A 14,485-nucleotide genomic window follows, 5' to 3' on the forward strand; every position below is an offset into this window, starting at 1 on the left:
CATGTGCTGAGCCCATTTCTTTTTCTTTCTTTCTTTTTTTTTTTTGAAACAGAATCTCATTTTGTCACCCTTGGTAGAGTGCTGTGGTGTCAGAGCTCACAGCAACCTCAAACTCTTGGGCCCAAGCGATTCTCTTGCCTCAGCCTCCCGAGTAGCTGGGACTACAGGTGCCTACCATAACGCCCCGCTATTTTTTTTTCTTTTTTAGAGATGGGGTCTTGCTCTTGCTCAGGCTGGTCTCTAACCTGTGAGCTCAGGGCAATCCACCTGCCTTGGCTTCCCTGGGTCTCCCAGAGTGCTAGGATGATCCATTTCTTACTGCCTTTTTTTTTTTGAGACAGAGTCTCTCTATGTCATCCTCAATAGGGTGTCATGGCGTCACAGCTCACAGCAACCTCAAACTCTTGGACTTAAGTGATTCTCTTGCCTCAGCCTCTCAGGTAGCTGTGACTACAGGCACCCGCCATAACGCTCGGCTATTTTTTTTGTTGCAGTTGCCATTATTGTTTAGCAGGCCTGGGGGCCAGATGGAACCTGCCAGCCCCCAGGGGTATGTGGCCAGTGCCATAACCACTGTGCAACAGGCACTGAGCCCATTTCTTATTGGTTTGGTTGTTTCGTTTATCATAACTTACATGTTAGGTTTGAGCAAGCAATTATAGTCCACTTACTAGGGATATTTAAGTTGGAGTCTGTTAGCCCCTAAGGATTGTATATAAGCTTAAGTGTTCCATGGATCTTTTAATGCAGATAATTTTATGTTAGCATATGTGCATTTTTCTGGGGGAAACATTATAGATTACATTAAATTCTTAAAATAATTTATAATATAAAATCTATAATCAGGTAAATAACCACCGTATCTGGGACTTATTCTTAATAGCTTACTGTGTTCCTTTTTTTGCCGTAGGCCTATAACACTGTATAAATGTATGTCTGTAGTGCTGTATGCTATATAAAATGCAGGACCTACTTAATTCCATTTCATAGTTTTCTTAGCTAATCATCTGTGTTTTTGCAGATGAACTTTAGGTTAAATTTTAAAAAAAGTAATTAGTGGTTTGTTTATAATTTTATCAAACTCAAATTAGGGTGAACTTATATCTCTATACTGTTTGCTTTTTGTTATTCTTATAGACTCTCAAAATATTTTTAGGAACTGAGAAAATTTGTGATATTTATTTCAATAAGATATTATTTTACTGGTTTCCTGGTCATGGTAGAATGTTAATAAGGATGTCTGTCTTAGGAGAGGATACAAGATGACGTTTCTGTTTTTAATCTGTTTTGGTCCATGGTGACATGAAAGTAGTGCCAATATGAAGTTAGAAATGGGAAACAGGTTTAGTAAGTTTAGTATTTGAAACCGATTTTTTTTGTTGTTGTTAAACATAAGACAATTATTATTTTTTAAATGGAGGAAATTTGAAAAGTCATCTAATTCCTATTCTGGCCAGGATGGAGCTTAATTTCATAGTAAATATAAAAATCTTTCATTTTAGTTTTCTTGCTAGCATTAAATTATTATTTTCCTCATAAGGATATTTTTCTAATTATTAGTATAAATTTATTCTCCATTCAGTCTCTCCTTTATGCTGACTGTGGTGGAAAATATGATCTTGATTAATAGGAATGTATTTCAGTTGTAATTCTGCTTTGATTATCTTTTAAGAATGGGTTCAGGAAAGACTTAGGTTATTGCCAAAATGTCATTTTTTTTGAAGTTCTTTAACTTCAAAATTAGAAGGCATGAAAAATAGAAGTCAAGAAAATACAGAATATAGAAGTCAAATAATAAAATACTGTTGGCTTTATGAAAAAAATCTAGGAAATAGATACCAAATATTAAGATATTATTGACGTAAGTATTTTATCCTTTTTTTTTTTTGAGTTAGAGTCTCACTTTGTCACCCTCGGTAGAGTGTTGTGGTGTCATAGCTCACGACAACCTCGAACTCTTGGGCTCAAGCAGTTCTCTTGCCTCAGCCTCTATAGGTGCCTGCCAAAAGGCCCAGATATTTTGTTTTTTGGGGGGAAGGTGTCTTACTCTTGCTCAGGCTGGTCTGGAGCCTGTGAGTGCAGGTGATCTGCCCACCTTGGCCTCTCAGGTGCTAAGATTACAGGTGTGAGCCACTGCACCTGGCCCCAGCATTTTATCCTTATTAATGAAAAATTCCTGTCTTTGAGTCTTATAAGTTTAGTTACTTAATTTTTTTGTGTGTGACCTGTGTCCTTAGTTGAGAACTTTTCTTACTTCTGGTAAGTTGCCTATCCGTTAGTGGAGCTGTTTTTTAAAAATTTGTGTTCATTTGACTTTATGTTTTGAGAGCCCACAACTATTTGAACATTGCTTTGTGATGTTCTCAGATTGTCCTGCCATCCACAGAGTAAATCATGAGTTTCTCTAGCATTTTAATTTTTTCAAAAGAGAGATGTGAATTCACAAAATTAAGCTTTGTTTATATATGTTTTAGGTTGTATAGTGGAAACCATTTTGTATTGGTGACAGAGAATGAGTGCTGTGGAATGTTTTCAGTCTTCTGACAATGAGAGGACCAGGGCTATTAGTGTCTGTTTGTATGTTGTGAGTGTTGTCAGTTTTCAATTTTGATCATTTGGATTTTAGAATCTTTAAGAAAATGACTCGGGCATTTCCTTGGTTACCTTTAAGAAAAAGTGTGAGAGGCCTAAGGGTACAGTTAATAGTGCTTTTCTGAGTCTTTGTAATTGGATCTATAACAAATATGAACATCTGGGAAGTGAAGATCACTTATTAACTTTGCCATCTGAAATGTTTATTAATGACTACAATTTTCCATTGCTCAGATTATAATAAATATTTTATGTTATTTTGTATCTAAGAACTGGGAATAATTAGCTGTATACCCCTAGTTTGGAAGAAAGGACCCCTTTCTCTGATGGTAATGTAGGATAGTAGTGTCAAAATGCCTTTTTTTTTTTTGAGATAGTCTCACTTTGCCATCCTTGGTAGAGTGCTGTGGCATCATAGCTCACAACAACCTCAAACTCTTAGGCTCAAGCAATTCTCTTGCCTCAGCCTCTGAAGTAGCTGAGACTACAGGTGTCCACTACAAAGCCCAGCTATTTTTAGAGATGAGGTCTTGCTCTGGCTCAGGCTGGTCTGAAACTGTGAGCTGAGGCAATCCACTCACTTTGGCCTTCCAGAGTGCTAGGATTATAGGCATGAGCTACGGTGTCTTATGTCATAATTCCTTCTTGTATCCTTTTTCCTTTTGTTTGTATAACCCCTGTACTACTTTGGAGAACTTTCATCTTGGCAATTACATAGAAATTATGTGTCCATCGCTCCATGGCATTAATTATATTCTAGTAAGAAATTTTTATTGTATGTTAGCATAGTGATTCTCAGAACTGTCAAAACCACAACAGGATCTCTCTTTGGGTCAGTAATTCTCAACAGTAATGCCTTCCATTTTATAGAAAGATAAACTTAGAAGATGGGGAGGGAATCTACTGTTGCAGGAGAAAAGGAGTTTTATAGAACAATAAAAAGTGACTGCAACTCATTTCCAAATAAGGCTTAAGGTATTCTTAATACTTTAAGAATATATCTGTCCTGTTATCTATTAGATAGAATGCCTTAAGAAAAGGAAGAAATGTGAAAAGGCATGGACGGGAAAGGAAGGACCACTTTTGAATTTCTGTTCTTTATTTTATTTTAAGTAGTAACTGTCAAAAGTAAATTGGTTTTAAGGCTATGTTGCTGCAGTATTAGAGACTCCATTACTATTGTGTAAAGATGATAAGTATTGTCTCTCCTGTAAAAATGCAAAGACAGACAGTTTTGTTTTGTTTTTTTGGAACAGAGCTGTCGCCTTGGGTAGAGTGCTGTGACATCACAGCTCACAGCAACCTCTAACTCCTGGGCTCAAGTGATTCTCCTGCCTTAGCCTCCCAAGCATCTGGGACTATAGGTGCCTGTCACAATACCCAGCTAGTTTTTGGTTGTAGTTGTCATCATTGTTTGGTAGGCTCGGACTGGATTTGAACCTGCCAGCTGCAGTGTGTGCAGTTGGTGCCTTAGCTGCTGCGCTACAGGTGCTGAGCCCCAAAGTAAGACAGTTTTGAGTCGAAAGTTGGTTTTGCTTCCATCTCATCATACAGCTTCCATCTCACTAGCCAGGGGCAAGGGAGAAAGGGCAATAGGAGTGTATACTCATTCTTTTGAAAGCATGATATGGAAGTGGCACATATCACTTGACTCATGTTTTATGGATGATCACTTAGTCATTGGGACATATTTATCTGGGAAGGGAAGCATGGGAAATGTAGTGTCTAGATGGATAATCTAGCTAAATTAGAGCTAAAATTAGAGTACTCCGCTAAAATTAGAGCATATATATATATATATTTTTAGAGACAAAGTCTCACTTTATCACCCTTGATAGAGTGCTGTGGCAGCGTCACATGGCTCACAGCAACCTCCAACTCCTGGGCTTAGGTGATTTCTCTTTCCTCAGCCTCCCGAGTAGCTGGGACTACAGGAGCTCGCCTGGCTATTTTTTTGTTGTGGTTTGGCCAGGGCCAGGTTTGAACCTGCCACCCTCGGTAAATGGGGCCAGCGCCCTACTCACTGAGCCACAGGTGCCACCCAAATTAGAGCATTTTTTAAAATGGATATTAATGAATAGAATTTTTTCTATGTAAGGAAACTAGAGAAGTGGTCTCTCAAAGTAATTCATAATTGAATACTAAAAATTGGTTCTCTGTTTTCAGAGTTAGTTTCAGGTATGGTATAACTCTTGTTTATCTACTTTTGAAGTGGTATTTTTGGACCTTTATGATTTGTGGAAGAGGGCCCTAGTTATTATAAATATTTATCTTATTTGATAGAATTTGTTTTTTCTCTGCTTGCCTTTATAAATATTAAATCATGGTAAGTTTTGGAAGAACTGGAATTTTTAATATTTAAAATTCTGTGAAGTATTTTTGACCTTCGCAAGTTAACTTGCCTAATTTAGAAGAATTGTGGATAGAGTGACAGTTGTTTGAATTGCTTATTTTAGACTCAAAGTTGAGTTTAGTGTTTGTATTGTCCAGCTTATTTTTCTTGTATTATATACCTACAATAGAATTTCCATAGTTGACCATCTCCCTACATTGACCACTTCCTTAAATTGACCAAATTTTTTTGTTCTTTTTTGAGACAGAGTCTCACTTTGTCACCCTTGGTAGAGTGCCATGGCATCACAGTTCACAACAACCTCAGACTCTTGGGTTTAAGCGATACTTTTGCCTCAGCCTCCCATGTAGCTGGGACCATAGACACCTGCCACATCGCCTGGCTTTTTTGTTGTTGTTGCAGTTGTCATTGTTGTTTAGCAAGCTGGATCTGGGTTTGAACCTGCCTGCCTTGGTGTACGTGGCCAGTGCCCTACCCACTGGGCTGCGGACACCACCTAGATTGACCTTATTTTCATGGACCAGGCATGTACCGCATATATTTATCAGTATAGTAGGTCTAGTTCATTGTATTGACTACTTCTGTATGTTAACCAGTTTGTTACAGCCCCCCGGGTGGTCAAATTACAGAAGTTCTACTGTATATGCATAAAATATATATCTTCATGGTGGAAAATGTGATTTTTAAGGGCCTTGTAATACGCACAGGTAAAAAGTTTGCGGTTGTAAATTCTCTGTATATAAGCAAAATTTCTTGATTAATAAGTCAATAATTAAATTGCTTTTTGGAGAACATAGTAAGTGAAACAGTGTATATTTGTGTAGGGCACAGAAAGTGAGACTACTGGGGAGAGATCAAGGAAATTTTCCTAGAGGAGTTTCATTTTAAGGGATGAACTAGAAGAATATTAATAGTAACGGGTTGTTTATGCACTAGTAAAGCATGTTTAAAATCTCAAAGGTGAGAAAGAAGGTAGTAGTTTGGGAGAATTCTAAATAATAAAACCTTGATTTTTGTAAGTGGGATTCATTGCTGCCATGGTACCTTATATAATATGCCCAATAAAGGATGTCGTTATTCTCTGGAAGTTCTTTAATTTCTCTTTGTTTTATTTTGTATCTCTTTTAAAATCATTTATTCCTTTCCACTTTTATGTTTTGCATAGTGCTTATAAGCCTCCAGGGGTTAGGAACCATATTTTATTGCTGAATCTTACAAATGTCCCTTTTTTTTTTTTTTTGTAGAGACAGAGTCTCATTATGTCACCCTTGATAGACTGCTATGGAGTCACAACTCACAGCAACCTCCAACTCCTGGGCTTAGGTGATTCTCTTGCCTCAGCCTCCCAAGTAGCTGGGACTACAGGCACCCTCCACAACGCCCGGCTGTTTTTTTTTTCTTGTTGTTGTTGCAGTTTGGTCTGGGCCAGGTTTGAACCTGCCATCCTTGGTATATGGGGACGGCACCCTACTTGCTGAGCCACAGGCGCCATCCCAAATGTCCCATTTTAAAGAAAAATTCTTTGTAATTAGATCTGATAAGACCCCTATGAAAAGTATAAGATTGCTTTCCATTGAGCCTGCCTTAATATTCAATTAATATTTGGTTATTGAAAGGATAGAATCTTCATTTTAGGTGGAGATACAAAAAAAAGGGAGTATGATACTCTAATTCCTTTAACTCCTCTGCTTATTTCAGAACTTTTAAAAAATGTGTAATTTAATTGGCAAGCATCTACTAGATAAAGAGTCAAAAGATTTGACAGTCACTTTACATTTGAACAATTATAGTAAATCAACTTTAGGAAAAAACTTCAGTGTCATTCATTAAGAAAAAGAAAATGAAGAAAACAAAGAAACAGCTTTGGTTTTTTACTAAAAAGTTCCTAAAATATGACTCTGGAGAATATGAAAAAAAAAATACACACACACACCAGCCAATAAAGATTTGAGGAAAATATTTGATTGATGTAATAATATTTTTTTGAGACCAGAATCTCACTCTGTCACCCTGGGTAGACTGGACTGGCATCATACCTCACCCCAACCTCAAACTGGGTTCGAGCAATCATCTTGCCTCAGCCTCTTGAGTAGCTAGGACTACAGGCACCTGTCACAATGCCTGGGTAGTTTTTCTGTTTTTAGTAGAGACAGGATCTTGTTCTTGCTTAGGCTAGTCTTGAACTCCTGAGCTCAGGCAATCTACCTGCCTCAGCTTCTCAGCGTGCTAGGATTATAGGCTTAGTCACTATCCCCCAGCCTTGATATAATTATTTTATGTTTTAAGTTTGTATAATTCTCATTTTCACCCACTAACTTATTTTAAGTAATTTAAACGTTGGAAAATAAAACAAACTTAAATAAATGAAAAAAGAAAGGAAGAACAAGAAAAGATGCAAGATTTTCCTAAAACCAGTTTAGTTATACAGTAAAGTAAAACAATAGTAGTTTTGAATTGGGACCTTGGCAGTCAGCATCTTCTAGCAGTATTCTTTATCTTTCACATGGGGTTACCATATACCTTCTTGGTAGTATTGTTGTGAGGGTTAAACAAGATTAGATATATAAAGTTCTTAGCATTCATGCCTCACACATTTCTCTAGCTTCAGTCAGGTGGTGAATCAGTTGAGGCAACTATGTACAGGGAGCCCTGCAGTGCAGGGAGATTTTTAGAAAACAATTGTGATTTCTGGAGCTAGGATTTAAATGTATTTTAAAAAGTAATTTAGAAAAGTAGGTTTGATAATTCCACTCACTAGGCAAGAAAATAAGCATTTAGAAAGTAGTTTAGGCTCAGCGCCTGTGGCTCAAGCGGCTAAGGCGTCTGCTACATACTGCCACCTGAGCTGGCGAGTTTGAATCCAGCCCGGGCTGCCAAACAACAATGATGGCTGCAACCAAAAAATAGCCGGGCGTTGTGGCAGACGCCTGTAGTCCCAGCTACTTGGGAGGCTGAGGCAGAAGAATCACTTGAGCCTAGGAGTTGGAGGTTGCTGTGAGCTGTGATGTCATGGCTCTCTACCCAGGGTGACAGCTTGAGGCTCTGTCTCAAAAAAAAAAAAAGAAAGAAAGGTAGTTTATTTGTAAAGATTTGCGAAGGAGACCAGTTTTAGGACCAACTCATTAAATAAAAAACAAATAGGTATTTAAAAGTAAAAAACCCCACAAGATTACTAAATGTACTAAATTTACAGTAAGCCTCTTTATGGTAGAAAAACAGCCATTTTTCTCACATTAATTGTATCTGCCAGGGGTGTCACATTTCTTCAGACAGTTGTCATTGCCAGAGATAGGGATAAAGTAATTTATTTTGGGGACTAGGTCCACACAGGAATATTCACCACCTCTTTTTTCTCTTACATCTCTCACTGGACATATTCAACATTTTCAGGCAAAGCAAAATGCCATTTTTCCCCTATAACCTCCTTTTGTAATTGAACTTCTATCTCTAAATGGCACAGATTTATCTGTATAAGTTTAGTGATTTTTTTTTTTTTTTTTTGAGACAGAGCCTCAAGCTATCCCCCTAGGTAGAGTGCCGTGGCATTACAGCTCACAGCAACCTCCAACTCCTGGGCTCAAGCTAGTCTCCTGCCTCAGCCTCCCAAGTAGCTGGGACCACAGGCGCCCACCACAGCGCCCGGCTATATTTTGGTTGCAGCCATGATTGTTGTTTTGGCAGGCCTGGGCTGGATTCAAACCCGCCACCTTAGGTGTATGTGGCTGGCGCCTTAGCCGCTTGAGCCACAGGCACCGAGCCTCTTTCTTTTTTTTCTTGTTTGAGGCAAAGTCTCAAGCTGTCACCCTGGGTAGACTGCTGTGGTGTCATAGCTCACAGCAACCTCAAACTCTTGGGCGTAAGCCATTCTCTTGCCTTAGCGTCTCAAGTAGCTGGGACTACAGGCACCCACCACAATGCCTGGCTATTTTTTTGTTGTAGTTGTCATTGTTATTTAGCAGGCCTTGGCTGGGTTCAAACCTCCCAGCCCCAGTATATGTGGCTGGTGCCCTACCCATTGTGCTATGGGTGCCGCTGCTTAAGTTCAGTGATTTTTCTGATTCGATATATTTTGATGTTTATTTGGCCATTTAATTCATATAGGTCTAATGAGCTAACTGATTAATTTGGAAATTCCTTTCTATTGTAGATAAACCTGTGAGTTTGACATGGGGGTAAGAAGAGTTTAACTTCTGTTTGGATGTTTTATAATTGTTATAATTTGTCAGCTTGTCTACACAATTAGGAATGACGATCCACCTGATTTATCTCAATCAGCATTCATCTGCAGTACCTATAATTGTAGGATATCTTAGTTCTCTGAAATTTCCGTGTTTTGTCAGTGTTTGTTCTGGTCTGTCAGGAAGCAGTGTTCTTTATTCCTTTAAAGCTTGTAATCCATAAGCTATAGAAGAGATACTAAATTGATTTCCTATGAGGACTCAGTAGGCATCAACTCTACATTTGAAACGAAGTCCTTGTTCCTTGTCATACCTAATTAAAAGAGATTTGTGTTTAAATCTCAAATTTCTGGTGTGGTCATGGTCACAAATTTGACTTATCTAATTTTATTCCGATAGGAGGGAAAACAGTTTTTTTTGATTCATACAAAGCAAAAAGAGTTAGTTCTTATGTTTCATATAATAATTATTGTATTGATAAGTTTCTAGACCAGTGATTTTCGGCTGCTGTGCTGTGAGAGGATTTTAGGTGTGCAGTGAAAAATTTTAAAGATCATTAATTAAATTACTTTTGAAAGATGTTCAAAGCACAGTAAGTTCTTTTTTTCAACTCTTTTTTTTTAAATCAACATAATTTAAGTGTGCCATGGAAGTTTGACTATAGGTTCAAGTGTGCTGTGAGATAAAAAAGGTTGAAAAACACTGTTTTAGACAAAGATATTCAGTATATTCTGTATTTTTGTACAGAATCATTCTTAAATGTTTCTGGTAGTTTATTGCCTAATAACCTATATTAAGAGCTTTCATGAGATATTTTCTTTCATGAAATATCAAGAAAATATCAAGAACTTTTATGGGATATTTGAATTCTGAGGATATTGGCTCAATCAAGTTATTATCTAAATTACTGCATATATAGAATGTTAAATTGGGGATCAGAGATAGATTAAGAAGAAAATTTTTGTGTTATGACTATTACAAATAAAATATTAATCATAATTAAATCATTCATTTAGTCCCAGGAAATTCCCATTTAATCTTGTATTAAGTTATTACTTACACAGATTAGACTGATCTGCACAACAGATTGATAAAAATCTTGACTCATTTCCTTGATACAGTTTATGATAGTTGTTGACTTATGAGGAAGATGTCAACTTTCTACTGGGATACCTGCATTTGTGAGCCTCTTCCATACAATAGTAATAGTTAAGATGATTTGGTACAGTTCTTTACTAAGGATCTTTTGCTATTTACTTAGAAGAATTAATTTGGAAGAAATTTATTTCCTTAGGAACAGTAGCAGCAATGATGTTGACTTATGCTTGTTTCTTTTCTCATTCCTTCTTTCTTTTTTTTTTTTTCTTCTGAGATGGGGCCTTGGTCATTTGCCAAGGCTGGAGGGTAGTAGCAACATTAGAGCACATTGTAACCTAAAAACCTGGGTTCAAGCAATCCTCCTCCCTCAGCCTTCTGAGTAACTAAGATAACAGGTGCATGCCACCATAACCGGTTAATTCTTTTAAGAATTAAATAAAAGAGGTGATATCTCACTATCTTGCCCAGGCTGGTCTAGAACTCCAGGCCATCCAAAGTACTCAGGTTACAGGTGTGAGCCATTGTGCTAGCCTCATATTTGTTTTTTGAGTATCGTTGCTCCAGTCTGGCCTAGTTGCTTTCCATGTCTTGTATATGGAATGTCATCCTTAGAATTTTATTCACTCTTGTGGAGTTTCTTCTCCCATCTTCTAGGACCCTTGTGTTCCACATGCCATGTCTTTTTATTGACTTATTCTATCTTTGTGGGGAGGGGGCCACATTCTCTAGTAGTTTTGAGAAAGAGTACTTGGGAAGTATATTTTTTAAATACCATGTATGTTTGAAAAAAAAGTCATTCTATATTTTTAATGCTTGATCGATAGTTTGGCTGGGTATAGAACTCTAGCTTAAAATTATTTTCCTTTAGAATTTTAAAGGAAATTTCACCAGTACTACTCTGTTTTATCTTCTTGCGTTTTTTAATTACTACTGGGAAATCTGAAGCCATTTTTATTTTTGATTTCCTCTCTGAGTGGAGGAAGCTCATAGAATTCATTAGTCTCCAGTGTTCTGTAACTTCATTGCATCGTGCATTGATGTGGATCCTATTATTACTGTCTTTTGGCCTTTATTGGGTTCTTTTGGTCTGTGAACTTGCCCTTCAGTTCTGAAAAGTTTTTCTACATAACTTCATTGGTGATGTCCTTTTGCTATTGTCATTCCAATTTGAATTTCTGGATGGATACTCCAATTATATATTTTTCTCTTTAAAATTTTGTCTTTTTGCTAAGTTAGACTTCTTCAACTTTTATCATTATACAGTCTTTCTGAAATTGAATTTTATTTTTTCTATCATGTTCTTAATTTTTGTTTTTCATTTCTTGCCAGTAATATTCTGTTCTTGACTTGAGAATGCAATATCTTTTCTGTGTCAATTAGTTTCTTTTCTTTTTTTTTTTTTTTTGAAGTTTTCTTATTCCCACATAGTCTATTGCTTTGTGTATTTTGTTTGGTCTTTATCTTTCATGTTAGAAGCCTGTATGTACTTCATACCAAATATAGCAAAACTTTTAAGTTCCATGGCATTTCCATATGGAAAGTTTTCAAATAATGTGATAAAAGATGTGATAGTTGATTACTATTAATTATCTTTTAGGTTTTTTCTCCATTGCTATTCATGACTCCCAGAAAATGATTAAATTCTCTGTTTATAAAAATTGCAGATTGTAGCACTTTTATTTTAGATGGTCCTTGTGAGAGTGAAATGAAGAAATTTTATGAAGTGCTAGTTTTTAATTAGGAAGAGATAAAACATTGGATAGCTATGGAAGTGCTTATCTGACATTAGAAATTGTTTCTCTGCACAGTGAGAACTAGATGAAAAAAGAAATTATTTCCAAATATATATACTATACTATGTATACTATACTATCCTATGTATATGTATAAAGAGTTATTGGCCCTATTACAGATGACTCTACCAAAAGCAAATTTCTTGCAAGATAATCTGTGACATATAGTCAAGCTGCATCCTACATTCTATAGTAATGTTAATAAAATTTAAAAGTGAATATAGGCTAGGCAGGCACAGCGGCTCATGCCTGTAATCCTAGCACTCTGGGAGGCTGAGGTGGGTGGATTTGAGTTCACAATTTTGAGACCAGCCTGAGCAAAAGGGAGACCCCTGTCTCTACTGAAATAGAAAAAAACTGAAGCAAGAGGATTTCTTGAGCTCAAGAGTCAGACATTGCTTTGAGTTATGACGCCATAGGACTCTACCCAGGGCAACAGCTTGACACTATCTCCAAAATAAATAAATAAATAAATAAATAAATAAATGAAAAAAAGGGAATACAAATTTCATAGACTTGATATGCACTACACATACATATCAGTACAGTAGGCCTAGTTCCTTATGTTGACCACCTCTGTATGCTGATGAGTTTGTTACAGTCTCTTAACTGGTCAACTTTTAGTAATTCTACTGTAATTGTGTTCTGTAGTTTCCTATAGACTTTTGCAGAGTTCAGCTATTCTAAGCACATAATAGCTCTTGTGTAGTGTCTATAAAAACATTCTAAAAACTGAAAAGTGCCATACAAAAAATATTTTTTCCATCTTTTCCAAGTGCAGATTGTTTTAAGTCAAGACTAAAAGCTTAATTGACTTATTAGTTGATTCTTCTTCCTAGAAAGTAAGAGTTGAGATCCTAAAAGTGCAGGTTCCTAAAGATGTAGAATTTTCTGAAATTTTTGTGGTAAAAACAAAAACACTGGGAATTAATTTCAGCTCACCATCTATTGAGTAAATGTCTTTCACACTATGGAAGCAAATGGAAAATGAATTGAGATGTGATTTCTAATCTTATAGAAATATTATTACATGTATAAAGATATAACTTATGTAATATGGTAAGTGTAATGATGATATGCATAAAAGATCTTAAGATAGCAATTATACCTGGTTTGGGAATGGGCATAGTAAGGAGAAAAGAAACTAAGGAAAGGATCATCAGTGATTAAGATAGCATAGTGGGTGGTACCTGTGGCTCAGTGGGTAGGGTGCCGGCCCCATATACCTAGGGTGGCAGGTTTGAACCCAGCCCAGGCTAGCTAAACGCAGCAGTGGCAACTGCAACAACAAATAGCTGGGTATTGTGGTGGGTGCCTGTAGTCCCAGCTACTCTGGAGGCCGAGGCAAGAGAATTGCTTAAGCCCAAGAGTTGGAGGTTGCTGTGAGCTGTGATGCTATGGCACTCTACTGAGGGCGACAGAGTGAGACTCTGTCTCTTAAAAAAAAAAAAAGATAGCATAGTTTAAATCATGAGTAGGATTTATCAGGTAAACTAGAATAGTTGTCTTGGGACATAGAGTGAAAGTTGTTAGCAGTGGCACTAGTTAATTATTTGAGTAACAGCAGAATCATCATCCTTTCCTAAACTGTTTCTACTAGACACAGAAATAGAACTAACATGTGAAGGAATGGATAAAGCTTTCTGGTTGGGGGCTGAGTGTAGTTGGGGTTATATTTTAGCTCTTACCAGTTTCATAAGGTTATTTAACCTTAACCTGTTGTCTCTATCACAAATTGCGGAAAACTTTTATCTTCAGTGTTAGTGTGATAATTAAAATATATATAAAACTTATCTGAGGGCTTGATATATATTAATGTACTACTTTGTCTTGCAAAGCTGCTTCTTGTAGTAGGCAATCAGCATATTTATTGATTTGACTTATATGTCTTGTATAGTGGAGAAAATTTAGCAAATTGTTAGGAAGATAACTGTAGTGGCTGGAAGAGAAAGGGTACAATGATGGGACATTATATCTCTTATTTTGAAATCCTAATTAGGTGAAAGGTAGCTAATTATAGCTACTGCAGGTTGAGTATCCTTTATCTGAAATGTCCGGACCAGAAGTGTTTCCTATTGTGGATATTTTTACAGAATTGATAATATTTGCACATCTTAAATCTGAAAATGTGAAATCCAAAATACTCTAACTTTCAAAATTTTTGAACACCAAGATGATGCTCAAAGGAAACACTCATTGGAGCATTATCGATTTTTGGACTCGGCATGTTCAACCTATGTAACCAGCAACTTTCCCTGGCTAGACTAAATTTAGAGCAAGAGAAAAATCGTCAAGATAAACTTTGGCAAAGTATTTGGGAAGACAAAGGAGAAGACTTGAAGGGGGTATCATTCATTTGAGGCTGTGTTACATAATTTAAATCTTTGTGGGCCAGACTTTAAAAAGAATCTGCTTCTAGAATGTTAGAAGCTGTTGATGAGGTATCTCTAAGTGTTTTGGCTATTTGTACA

At 36.7% G+C, this 14,485-nt stretch overlaps 1 protein-coding gene across 1 annotated transcript in view; it reads left to right on the top strand.

Moving 5' to 3' along the window:
* Positions 1–14,485, top strand: part of ATF7IP (activating transcription factor 7 interacting protein) — a 153,966-nt gene that overhangs the window by 4,480 nt on the left and 135,001 nt on the right. The window lies entirely within an intron of this gene.

The sequence above is a fragment of the Otolemur garnettii genome, unplaced genomic scaffold, assembly GCF_000181295.1.
Source record: "Otolemur garnettii isolate 467f Iridium unplaced genomic scaffold, OtoGar3 scaffold00124, whole genome shotgun sequence".
Taxonomy (NCBI): domain Eukaryota; kingdom Metazoa; phylum Chordata; class Mammalia; order Primates; family Galagidae; genus Otolemur; species Otolemur garnettii.